The sequence below is a fragment of the Somniosus microcephalus genome, chromosome 20 (assembly GCF_052327205.1).
Source record: "Somniosus microcephalus isolate GS21.2 chromosome 20, FLI_Smic_1.0, whole genome shotgun sequence".
NCBI classification, from domain to species: Eukaryota; Metazoa; Chordata; class Chondrichthyes; order Squaliformes; family Somniosidae; genus Somniosus; species Somniosus microcephalus.
The window spans coordinates 39,692,383-39,705,685 of record NC_141006.1 but is presented as its reverse complement, the minus strand read 5'-3'; positions in this window follow the sequence as shown (position 1 = coordinate 39,705,685).

Genomic DNA, 13,303 nt, shown 5'->3' with positions numbered 1-13,303 from the left:
GAAGAATTCCAGAACATGTTTATACCGGTTTGGCATAAAAATAAACCTAAAAAGGTGACTCAACCGTGGATAACGAGGGAAATTAGGGACAGCATAAAATCAAAAAAAAGGGCATATCAACTGGCAAAAAAAAGCACCAGACCGGAAGATTGGGGGCAGTACAGGATACAGCAAAAGAGGACAAAGGGATTAATCAGGAAGGGGAAAATAGAATACGAAAGTAAACTTGCAGCAAACATAAAGACAGACTGCAAAAGCTTTTATCGGTATATCAGGAGGAAAAGACTGGTAAAATCCCAAGTCGGTCCCTTGCAGTCCGATTCGGGAGAATATATAATGGAGAATAAGGAAATGGCAGACCAATTAAACTCATACTTTGGTTCTGTATTCACAAAGGAGGACACAAATAACCTCCCAGGAATATCGGCAAACATAGGGACTAATGAGAGGGAGGAGCTGACAGAAATTAGTATCTCTAGGGATATGGTGTTGGGTAAGTTGAGGGGACTGAAGGCCGACAAATCCCCGGGGCCTGATAAACTACATCCTAGGGTACTTAAGGAGGTGGCCCTGAAGATAGCAGATGCTCTAAGGATCATCTTCCGGAACTCCATTGACTCGGGAACAGTACCCGTGGATTGGAGGGTAGCTAATGTTACCCCAATATTTAAAAAGGGGGGTAGAGAGAAAGCAGGGAATTATAGACCAGTAAGCCTTACATCGGTTGTGGGCAAAATGCTAGAGTCCATTATTAAGGATAAAATAGCGGAGCACTTGACAAATGGGGAAAGGATCGGACAGAGTCAACATGGATTTACAAAGGGTAAATCGTGTTTGACTAATCTGCTGGAATTTTTTGAGGAAGTAACTGGTAAAATAGATGGGGGAGAGCCAGTGGATGTGGTGTACCTTGACTTCCAGAAAGCCTTTGATAAGGTTCCACACAAAAGATTATCATGCAAAATTAAGGCTCATGGGATTGGGGGCAAAGTATTAACGTGGATAGAGAACTGGCTGGCGGATAGAAAACAGAGTTGGAATAAACGGCTCGTTTTCGGAGTGGCAGGCAGTGACCAGCGGGGTGCCGCAAGGATCTGTCCTGGGACCCCAGCTGTTCACAATATATATAAATGATCTGGATCAGGGAATTGGATGCAATATTTCCAAATTCGCTGACGACACTAAACTAGGAGGAGGGGTGGGCTCTGATGAGGATGTCAGGAGGCTACAGTGCGATTTGGACAGGTTGGGGGAATGGCCGGATACGTGGCAGATGCACTATAATGTGGATAAATGCGAGGTTATCCACTTTGGGGGTAAAAACAGGAGGGTAGATTATTATCTAAATGGCAATAGATTGGGAGATGGGGAAGTGTAGAGGGACCTGGGTGTTCTTGTGCACCAGTCACTGAAGGAGAGCATGCAGGTGCAACAGGCGATTAAGAAGGCAAATGGTATGTTGGCCTTCATATCAAGGGGGTTCGAGTATAGGAATAGGGATACCTTACTACAGCTGTACAAGGTGCTGGTGAGACCGCATCTGGAGTATTGTGTACAGTTTTGGTCGCCCCATCTGCGGAAGGATGTTCTTGCCATGGAAAGAGTGCAACGGCGATTCACCAGGCTGATACCTGGAATGGCGGGAATGACCTACGAAGGGAGATTAAATAGTTTGGGCTTGTACTCACTGGAGTTTAGAAGATTGAGAGGGGATCTCATCGAAACATATAAAATTATGGCAGGCCTGGACAGGCTGAATTCAGAGAGAATGTTTCCAATGGCCGGGGAGCACAGAACCAGGGGCCACAGTCTAAAAATAGCGGGCAAATCATTTAAAACAGAGATGAGGAAGAATTTCTTCACTCAAAGAGTGGTGAGCCTGTGGAATTCCCTGCCACAGAGGGCTGTGAAGGCTAATTCAATAAATATTTTCAAGAGAGAATTGGATATATTTCTGAAGGCTAAGGGGATTAAGGGTTACGGAGAAAAGGCGGGGACGGGGTACTGAACTGGTAAGATCAGCTATGATCTCAGACGAAGATCAGCCATGATCTCATTGAATGGCGGAGCAGGCTCGAAGGGCCGAATGGCCTACTCCTGTTCCTATCTCTATGAATGTATTATGCCGGGGTTTAGCTCTGGAAGCAGGTTATAATTTACCACCTTGCTTAGCTGCGGTCAGTTTCAAGCCAAGATTCTGGCTGTGAAACATTCTGTACCTCTGTTCTGGATTAATGGGCTACAGTATCTGTTTTATTTACAGTTAATTAGTGATATTTTGCTGTAACTTTTGTGTATTCCAGGAGTATAACTTGACATGCATAATTTTAGAAATATCATGGCCGCTTTAATGTCCAGATGCAGTTATTTCAATCCTGTGGTTTGTTTAAGACCCTAGCTGAAGGGCTATTGCTTGATTTAAAGGTTTGAGACATTCATACATATGTTTTTTTTTAAGACACAAGTTCCTTCGACTATCTCTAGAGCCTGAAATCCAGAATGTTCAGACGTTGGAAAGCTGAGTGCAGATGAATCACTTCAGCACATCCATCCCACTTGCACCATGCCTATGCTGGCTTATCCAATCATTGTTGCTCTCCTTTCTCATCCTTACAGCAAGACAGGGAATGCTGTTGCACATGGGCTATTCCAGCAGTGTACTGGTAAAAGCCGTCTGTCGCCTTCGATGGCTTTGGCATTCAGGATGCTCGAAGAACCCTGGCCTGTCGAGTTCCATAATGCTCAGCTAGTGAGGTTGATACAAAGCTGTAAAACGGGGGCTTCAGGCACCCTCTGCCCGTTGCCCCCAATGGGGTTGATTCTCAACTTGCTGCCCGGGCATAAATCTAACATTGCGGATCGCCCGTGTGTTATAGAAACTGCCTGATTTTCATATCCATTGAAGTCATTGATCTACAACTCCAGTTTTATGTCAAAGCGGCAAATTAAAAACTGATCCCAACGTATTTACATCTTTTAAAGTTTTATAATATCTAACAATTTAGTTGCACTTAGAAAATTCATTAAGCAGTATTTTTACATGGTGGGTCTGATCCATTATCTGGCACTTTGCCTGGGCCACATACACCAAACGTTATTAAAATAGGAATAGATGAAGATAAACTTCACCGGTACATTCTTACATTTAGGGCTGGATTTTGTGGGGGGGTTAGCGGGCATGCTCGCTGGCGGCTCGGGTGGGAAAATTCCGCCCCGCCCCCCCCCCCCCCCCCCCAAGCGGGTTGGGACCTTGCTGTGAACCCATTGCCATGCGCCTTTATCAAATGTCGGGTCTGTCAGCGCTGAAGGCAATTGAAATCATTAGTGGCTTGTTTACAGCCACTTATCAATGGTTTTTTTCTCAGCTCTTTGGCTTTGACAGGTTGCCCACCAGTTTCCTGCTGTGCCTAGACCTCGCCAGTGAAGCTGAGACAGGAGGTCAGTGGCCATTGAATCAGCTGATGAGTTGACAGCTTCAACTATCAAGTCAAAGCTCCCTGCTGATTAGAGAAACTAGTGGTTAAAGGAACATTTCTCAAACTGCATTTCCAGTACAGATTCAGGAAGCTGCAAGTCATTATACAAGTCTCCATCCAATCTGCCCTCATTACCTCTCCCATCATTGACAGATCGCTTCTGTCATCTATTTCATCACCATGGGTGCCCTTGAAACACTCTCACCCTGATCCTTTGAATAGCACCATGAACAGCAGCAACACCAACCTTTTCCGCCATCAACTGATGCTGCACAGGGCATCAGCACCCGAGCACATTGCTGCTAGGGATGGCCTCACCATGACCAGATTTACTTCACTTGACGCTGCACACCCTGGCTGCCACATGATGCGCGAGGTTGGAACCACCCCACACCAACACCATAAAACATCCATACAATGGCCAAGCTATTCCATTCACTCATCACCATTGTGGGGGGTACCATTATATCTCACCATTCACTGCAACTCACTAAGCCACTTCCAATAGTGCACACAAATCTGTCCAAGAATGCAAAGTGTTGAAAATAAAGGTTTCAATCTTTGACACAACATTAACAGAAACTTTACATGAACATTGGATAAAAATCCAAGTGCCTACCCTTGTGTGTTGTTAGTTGATACGATTGCACTAGGATGAGTGTGAGGGGTGGCTAGTGAGATGGGGATGTGATCATATAGATAGAGAGGGATGGGTGGAGGTGCAAGGTAATTTGGTGTAAGGATGTGCAGAAGATGGGGATGTGATGGCACAGCAGGATGAAGTTGAATGTGGCTTTGTACTAATGTTTCGTGATCTACTGAGATCATTGAAATATTTGTGGCAGTGCACCCAGGTCCTGACAACATCCCTGCTTGTGCCCTCCTCTGTAATGCGCAACCAGGCTGTGTTGCTCTCCTGGGGAGGTCTCTTCCACCCATGGGAAGGGAAGAGGACCTCCCTGTGTGCTGTAACTCCCTCCATAAGCATATGGAGGGAGTCATGGGAGAGCCTGGGTGCAGCCCTGCACCTCTGTGCAGTGCTTGCCAGTGTTCGCAGCACCTCAATGCTCTGGAAGACTAAGCACAAACATCAAAATAAATTTGGCCATAGTCCCTTTAAGGAAACTGGCTGATGATGCATCATCAAATGATGTCACCAGACCCGCTTCCTCTAATTGGCCGGGAAACGTGCTGGGCGGGCTTAACAAGCCCAATCGGGAAATTCATTTCAGAGGCCGGGATGGAGCCAGCAGCGGGGTCGGGACCCGCCACCAACGTCACCCGCCACGGACCTGCCAAGATTTGTAAATTCATGGCCTTAGATGTTATTAACTGCTACTGTGGTTCCCCGATAATTGCCACCTCTTCAAGAACCATTGCATTAATATTTGGAGCAAATCATAGAATCTCACTGCACAGAAGGAGTCCATCATGCCTGCGCCTGCTTTAATAAAGATCTGTCCAATTTAGTGCCACACCCCAGCTTTTTCACCATAACCCTGCAAATTCGTCATCTTCAAGTGCATATCCAATTGCCTTTTAAAAGTTCCATCACACTTTCAGGTAGTGAGTTCTAGATCTGAACAACCCTCTGGCTGAAGAAATTTCTCCTCATTTCCCCTCCAATTCTTTTGTCAATTATTTTAAATCGATGACCTCTGGTTCCCACTTGCCAGAGGAAATAGTTTCTTTCTACTTGCTCTCTCAAAACCCCACATAATTTTGAACACCTCTATTAGGTCTCCCCTTAACCTTCTCTGCTCTAAGGAGAACAATCCCAGCTTCTCCAATCTCTCCACATAACTAAACTCCCTCATCCCTGGTATCATTCTAATAAACCTCCTCTGTACCCTCTCCAGGGCCTTGACATTCTTCCTACGGTGTGGTGCCCAGAATTGTACACAATAGTCCAGCTGAAGGCTAACCAGTGATTTGTAAAGGTTTAGCATGACTTTGTATTCAAATGCCCCTATTTACAAAACCAATGGGGCTAGAAATTCGGCTGGTTAGCGTTTCCCGTTAGCGCCTCCAGCGGGCAATAGCGGACTGCTAACCACTTACTGCCCGGGCGCGGCGAGAATATTGGCTCCCAATAAATTCACCGGGAGGTTTGCGGCGGCGGAATGGCGTTGCACCCTGATCGGGCCGGATCACTGCAGCAGAGTGCCGGGCTGATCGATCGCTGGGGGGAAAAAGCAAAAAAAAAGAGAACGAGCATTTCAGTATTTTTTTTCCAACCTCGCCCGAAGCGCCCGGCCTCCCGATGAACACCTGCAGCTGCTGCTGTTTTCGCCCGGCGATGCTGCAGGGGGCGAAACTGAAGTTCGGGCCCGGGGCAGTATCAGGCTGCCGGCGGGGGCCAGGTAAGTTTTATCCTTGCAGAGCTTGCAGCGATGGCCCTTCCCTTTAAAGGAGGGAAGGAGCCTTCCAACGCAGCAGCACTGCATGACCTAGTTTGCCTGGCGCTAATTTTTTCAACTTTTAAAAGTTAGCGCCCCAAACGGGGCTATAATGAATTTCTTCCCCCCACCCCCCCAAGTATCCCATACGCTTCCTTAACTGCCTTATCGACTTGCCCTGCTAAATGACTGGACTGAGGCCTGTCTTGGATAAAAACATGAGGACCACTTGTCACGACAGAACTTTGTGCCCTAACCGCTAACCCTGGAAGTGAATTCCACAAGATGTTTAAAGAAGTTTCTCTTGTTCATTGTACTAAATCTCTTACATTTATTCTTGTACCTATGGCTCCTCGCCTTGACCCCTCTGTGGTGTATGTGCCTTTAAGAGCAATTGGGGTGTATGTGCCTTTAAGAGCCCCAGGTGTGCGTAATGCCAGTAATTGCCACTTGGGCTATATAAGCCTGTGTATTGTGTATATCCTTTAGAACCCCCCCCAGACTTGCTTAGTAAATACCTATGAACCAACTCCTGTCTTCAGTGTCTTTATCTACACACGGACACTACAGTGGCGACGAAGTGGAAACGGACTTACCTGCAATTCGGCAGCACCTCAAGGACATCGATTCCTCCAGCGTCCAGAAGACTCAAGGAAGTAATAGAAACTGTGGTTTCACCAGCTAGCCAAGCTGGTGGCAGGTACTGCGCTAATCCTTCCTGGGCGTCAGGCTGGGGCTCCAGCGGCGGGCTCTACAGCTGAAACAGGCAGCGAAATCGGAGGCAAGCAATAACGGACTGGGAGGGTACACTCGGGAGACGGCCGGCGCGGCAAGCAGGTCAGCGTTTAGACCTCCGTCGGGAACGAGTCTCCAACAGTGAATAAACGGAAACCACAGTAAAACAGCGTCGTTATCGGTAGCAGCGGCGGGAAAGCGCAGGAAGTGCCATATCGTTACTACAGAGAGAAAAAAAAAGCGCGGGAAGCGCCATATCTTTTTTGAAATGCCTAAGTCTGGCAATATTGATGCTTTTGATAACGAAACAGAGCCTAACTTTGGCAATATTGATGTTTTTGATAACAAGATAGAGGATTGGACCACATATGTAGAAAGAGTGGAGGTGTTTTGCACCACAAATGGAATAGAAGATGAAAAAAAAGCTTCAGTGCTTCTGGATCTAATGGGCGCAGAAACATACAAGCTGTTACGCAACATAATCACTCCAGCCGAACCGATGGACAAGAATTTTGAGGAGATTGTTGATACCCTACACTGCCAATTCGAGGCAGGACTGGCAGATTCTCTGCAAGACAAATTCATCTGCGATCCCCTAAGTGTAGAAACACAAAAAAAGGTATCTTCTGGAAAAGATTTAACACTGGACAAGGCTTTCAGTGCAATAGGAGCGGCAAAGATACAGCAAAGGCCACAGGACTTCGGCACCCATGAAATGACACGGGGTTTCGAGAGATGTTATCGCTGCGGCAGATCCAATCATGACCAGAGGGATTGCTGGTTCAAAGAAAAAGCATGCAGGCGATGCGGAAAGAGGGGACACATTCCACGTGTATGTCGATCTGAAAATAAAAAATCCACTAACGAGAAAAGAATCAATAAGGAAAAGCACAGAAAGGTACAAATGATGACGGACAGTAGCTCCAAAGACCAGAAGAGCGATAGCGACTCCGGGAACAAGAGAAAAGTTCGCATCTGTGGGGTCTTTAAGGTGACTGTAAACCCGTTCCTTCACACGGTACAATATCCTCTTCCGAGGATAGAAGATATTTTCGCCTCACTATCCGGAGGGAAACATTTCACAAAAATTGACTTGGCACAGGCATATCTACAGATGGAGGTTGAGGAGACCTCTAAAAAGTATCTCACAATAAACACACACAAAGGCCTGTACCAGTACAATCGACTGGTTTTTGGAGTAGCATCAGCTCCAGCTATCTGGCAAAGAGCTATGGAGCAAGTCCTGCAAGGGATTCCGGGGACTCAGTGTTACCTAGACGACATCCTTATAACAGGAGAAAACGACAACGAGCACCTTGCCAATTTGGAGCAGGTGCTCACTAGGCTGAAAGAACGGGGCCTACGAGCAAATCGCCCCAAGTGCGAATTTTTCCAAAATCAGATATCATATTGTGGCCACATAATTAATAAGGAAGGGTTGCATAAGTCACCTGAAAAAATTGAAGCGGTTATAAAAGCCCCAGCACCTGAAAATGTTTCACAATTGAGGTCATTCCTGGGATTAATAAATTACTATCATAAATTTTTACCGAACTTATCAACTATTCTACACCCTCTTAATGATCTTCTACACACAGGAGTGATTTGGAAATGGAACGAAGACTGTAAACGTGCCTTCCATAAATGTAAAGACTTAATCACATCCGAGAAAGTTTTGGCTCATTACAACCCATCACTACCAATCAGACTGGCGTGCGATGCATCCCCTTACGGCATAGGAGCGGTATTGTCCCATAGATTCCCTGATGGCTCGGAACGGCCGATAGCTTTTGCGTCACGCTCATTGAACTCAGCTGAGCATAACTATTCCCAGATAGACTGGGAAGCACTCAGCCTGGTATGGGGAGTGAAGGAATTCAACCATTACCTACACGGACAAAAATTTACCTTGCTTACTGACCATCAACCCCTCATCTCCATATTCAACCCTAAGAAAGGTGTCCCCATTATGACGGCACAAAGACTACAGAGGTGGTCCCTTTTTCTAGGGGCACACCAATACAACATTGAATACAAAGGGTCAAAACAGCATGGGAATGCTGACGGTTTATCGCGCCTGCCGTTGCCAACGATAGAAGAGGCACCTACAGTAGACCCAGTAGAGATATTCCACTCTACCATAGTGGAATGTCTAACGGTGACAAATTCTGCCATTGAAAGGGAGACCAGAAATGACCCTACACTCTCACGGGTCTACGATTTAACAATGAAGGGATGGCCAGCACATGGCGAACCACTGTTGCCAGCATTCTCGCAAAGAAGAGAACAGCTGTCAGTGTGCCGAGGAACCTTGATGTGTGGATCCAGAGTGGTGATTCCACCCAAACTCCAGGATAAAGTGCTAAAGGAGCTTCACGAGGGGCATCTGGGTGGAGTGAAAATGAAGAACCTAGCTAGGGTGTTTGTATGGTGGCCAGGTATCGATGGAGACATCGAAGACATGACCAAGAGCTGCCTAGGATGCCAAAAGGTCCAAAATGCTCCGCCACAGGCCCCTCTACATCCATGGGAGTGGCCCTCATCTCCCTGGCAAAGGGTGCACATCGACTTTGCTGGTCCATTTATGGACTCAATGTTCTTAATCGCAGTTGATGCACACTCCAAGTGGCCGGGGGTAATAAAGATGTCCACCACCACGGAAAAAGCCATCGCAGTATTAAGGACCATATTTGCCAGGAATGGGCTGCCGGAACAGATATGTTCTGATAATGGACCGCAATTTGTGTCCGAAGAATTCAGAAAGTTCTTAAAGAACAATGGGGTAAAGCACTACACGTCCGCCCCATACCATCCCGCCACCAATGGACTGGCTGAAAGGTTTGTCCAGACCTTTAAGAAGGCAATAAAGGCCATGGGTAATGAAGACATAAAACTTCAGCACAAGGTGGATAACTTCTTATTTGCATATAGGAATGCAACACATATGGTTACAAACCAAACTCCCGCCATGATGTGCTACAATAGAAACCTAAGATGCCGGCTGGATTTGGTCAAGCCCAACATCCGAAGGGACGTGGAGAACCGGCAGTTTCAGGGCATGAATGAAAGGCCAACTAGGGCCTTCCAGATAGGCCAACCGGTTTTGGCCCGGGACTACCGTACCGAGAAATGGCAGCCTGGAACTATCTGCACACGACTAGGACCACTGATGTATACCGTGGACATCGGAGAAAGCATAATAAGGCGCCATGCTGACCAAATCATCAAGTCATCCGAAAAGGGACAACCTACACCACCACGCTATACACCTAACGATGAAGTAGAGATACCCATATCTACCTCCGATCCGGTGATACTGGAACCCGATGAACCCGACACTGGCCTTCAAGCCGAATCAGCCTTGCCAGAAGAACCTACTACACCACCAGAAACTACTACACCCCCGAGGCGTTATCCGGACCGAGTCAGGAAGCCTCCTGAGAGACTAACTTATAATTAATTAATACAGCAATGTATATTATTTTGCATATAACATGTAATTAATAATTACTTAAAATATGATGTACTAGTTAGCTAGAAGGGGAGGAATTGTGGTGTATGTGCCTTTAAGAGCAATTGGGGTGTATGTGCCTTTAAGAGCCCCAGGTGTGCGTAATGCCGGTAATTGCCACTTGGGCTATATAAGCCTGTGTATTGTGTATATCCTTTAGAACCCCCCCCAGACTTGCTTAGTAAATACCTATGAACCAACTCCTGTCTTCAGTGTCTTTATCTACACACGGACACTACACCCTCCACCACTGGAAACAGCCTGCTTCTATCTCCCCCATCCCATCCTTCATCATTTTCAACATTTCTATCATATCACCCTGGAATATGTGTTAAATATGAGAAGCATGAGTCCTAACAGTAAGGGCACAAAGTAGGAATGGGCCTGCGACTGAGCCACCTACCATTCTGGTCAGGGATGCACCTGTCTCATTGGACTTCCTGTACTAATCTGTTATACACCCACAACTCGCTGCCTTAGTGATTATTAGCCATAAAGCACAAACACATGACGCTTTGTGCTGCACACACATTGTAAGCATTATCTCTGGGTCCTCCACAGTGGGGAGGAAAACTGCAAAAAGAGGAGCCCTTCCTTCCCATGCAATCTGCATGCCTTACTCGCTAACCTTTACTGTTCAAATAAAGTCATTACCTTCGGGCTTTTTGTCAATGTTTATTTGGATGACCTTCTCTCCGTCCCTACCGCCTCCTCCCTCCCTCAGATTGAATATTGACAATGTGGCCAAACTGCATCGTTGGTGATATCAGAATGACGATTGAACAACATCGCCCAGCATTGCGCTGCTCACAAGGCACGATTTAGGGGTTATTAGGGGTTAGAGTTCGGATTGGGTTTCATGGTTTGGGCTAGCAGTTAGGGTGTTAGGAGTTTACTTCGGTTGTTAGGCTTAGGGGTTAGAACATGTGGTTAGGCTCAGAAGCCATTATTGACAACACCATTGCAAGTAGATGCATCCTTTTCCATTTCATATATTTTTTACCTCATGCAAATGAGTCAGAAAACAGTCTCATGAATTGTTCATTCTAGGAATCGTCTTTCTAGCCCAAGCTTGATTCCCTCCCTTCTTTCATATCTCTACATTTCTCACAAAAAAAGACATCAGGGACATTAGATTTTGGTATTTTGGCACAAGAACAGGCGGATCAAGGTGTTGCGCTGGTTACATTCAGTCATCGGCCTGCCTGAAAAGGGCTTCTGACAATAACATATCACCAGCGTCATCAGATTCCACCGTGATATCTTCACCCATTCCCTGCCTTTCGATTTTACTGGAGTTGATTTCGCCACCATAAATTCAGTTTAGGTGCATGAATTCACCTTAATCCTCGTCGCCAAAATGTAATATATTTGGATAGAACAAGTGAAGGACAGGGACACAATGAGTTGTTGGTCCATGTGCTTGCTTTATTAGGCCAAAGCCAACTGAGCATGCTCATACCAAACCATGTGATAATATATGACAGTAGTCACAGTGCAAGTGGTCACTGGATTTGGTCTCACAATGTAATTGGTCCCTGGATTTGGCCTCCTTGTTAAATAAACCAATAAATGGGACATGCAGTTGCCGCAGCGTCATCAGCTATAAATCAAATAAAAGTGCCCCCCTTAAAGGCGCACAACTAGTAAGGAACTTAAACATAATAAGAAAGGAAACTTATAAACTAAATAAAAATATTATACCTAGTGTACACTATGCACTCCAATCCTTGTGGTGCCCACTGGCCGCAGAAGGCCTCATGCCTACCAGCAGGCACCACATACATGTTCCTCCTCCAGGGCCAAGCGGGCATGGACAAGACGGTGGAACAGAGGCAGGCAGCTAGAGTGATCCCTCCCCTACCTGTGGCTCACGGCAAAACTAGACCTATAAATGGTCACCTTGACCAGGCCAAGGAGGAGATCCATGAGGAGGTCCTCCGACTTACCCTTCCTCCTCCGCACTGGGTGGCCAACGATTGGGAGCGTGGCACTGTCGTGCAGCTAAAAATTGAGGAGCAGCCCCTTTAAGTAATGGAAGAGAGGCTGCAACCTCTCACACTCAACATTTACATGAAAAACGGACTCATCCAGGCCACAAAAATTGCAGGCAGCCTGGGGGTCCGTAAAATAGCTTAACAAGTCTCATAATACAAGTGGTCTCTGGATTTAGTCTCATGGTATAAGTGGTCCCTCGATTTGGTCTCTCAGTGTAATTTGGGCTCAGAGAGGAAGCTCGCTGTCACTACCTCCACTTCACTCCATCTGCTTTTGTTCTTTATCTCAGCTATTTTTTTTCAGCCTTCGTGCCTTGTTCCTTTTAATGAGAGGCGAAGCGGGGTCTCTCCCTGTCGAACGCCTTCTGTTGTTTTTTTTTTCTATTTTCGTGCTCCACCCTTTTATTACCTGATATATTTAATTTAAAGCGGTATTTAACAGCAGAGCACAGCGTCCCACTGCAGAGTGTGTGAAGGTGACTGAAGGTCGGGCGTGAGCTGAGCATTCAAACCCCAAGTGTGAGCGGCTGGAGAGAGCGAGAAGAAGTGATTGGAGGATCAGTGAGCATGAGCGGGCAAGAAGTGTGTCCTCAATAGAAAGAAGCATGGAGGAGGCCTCAGAGCCCCAGGAATGTCTGACTGGCTTTAGAAAGTTAGACTGCTGCAAATTCAGCTGTCAGGACATCGAGGGCATGTGGGAAACTTGCCTGATAGTCTGTCTGTCTCTGAGGGGAAGTCCCGATTCGGATCTGGCCTGTGGACCGTATGTTTGACACCCCTGATCTACAGATTCATTGGGATTTGTGTTGTAAATCAGAGAGTGAAACAAACAATGTCTCTTGGGTGACTGTGGTAAAGTGTTTTGTGATTATAAGTTACAGAGAACTCCCCCGTTCTTACAGCCAAACACCCGTCTGTGCCAGGAAACCCCTCCCTAAACCTCTCCACCTCTCTCTCCTCTTTGAAGACATTCCTTAAAACTTACCTCTTTCACCAAGGTTTTGGTCACCTGTCCTACTATCTCCTTATGTGGCTCAGTATCTTGCTTGATCCTGTGAAGCGCCTTGGGACGATCTACTATGTTAAAGGCGCTATATAAATGCAAGTTGTTGTTGTTGGGAATTGCCTTGAAAATTGAATGATTTGATCCCATTGAGCATTAGGACCCAGCAGAGTCCTCTCAGT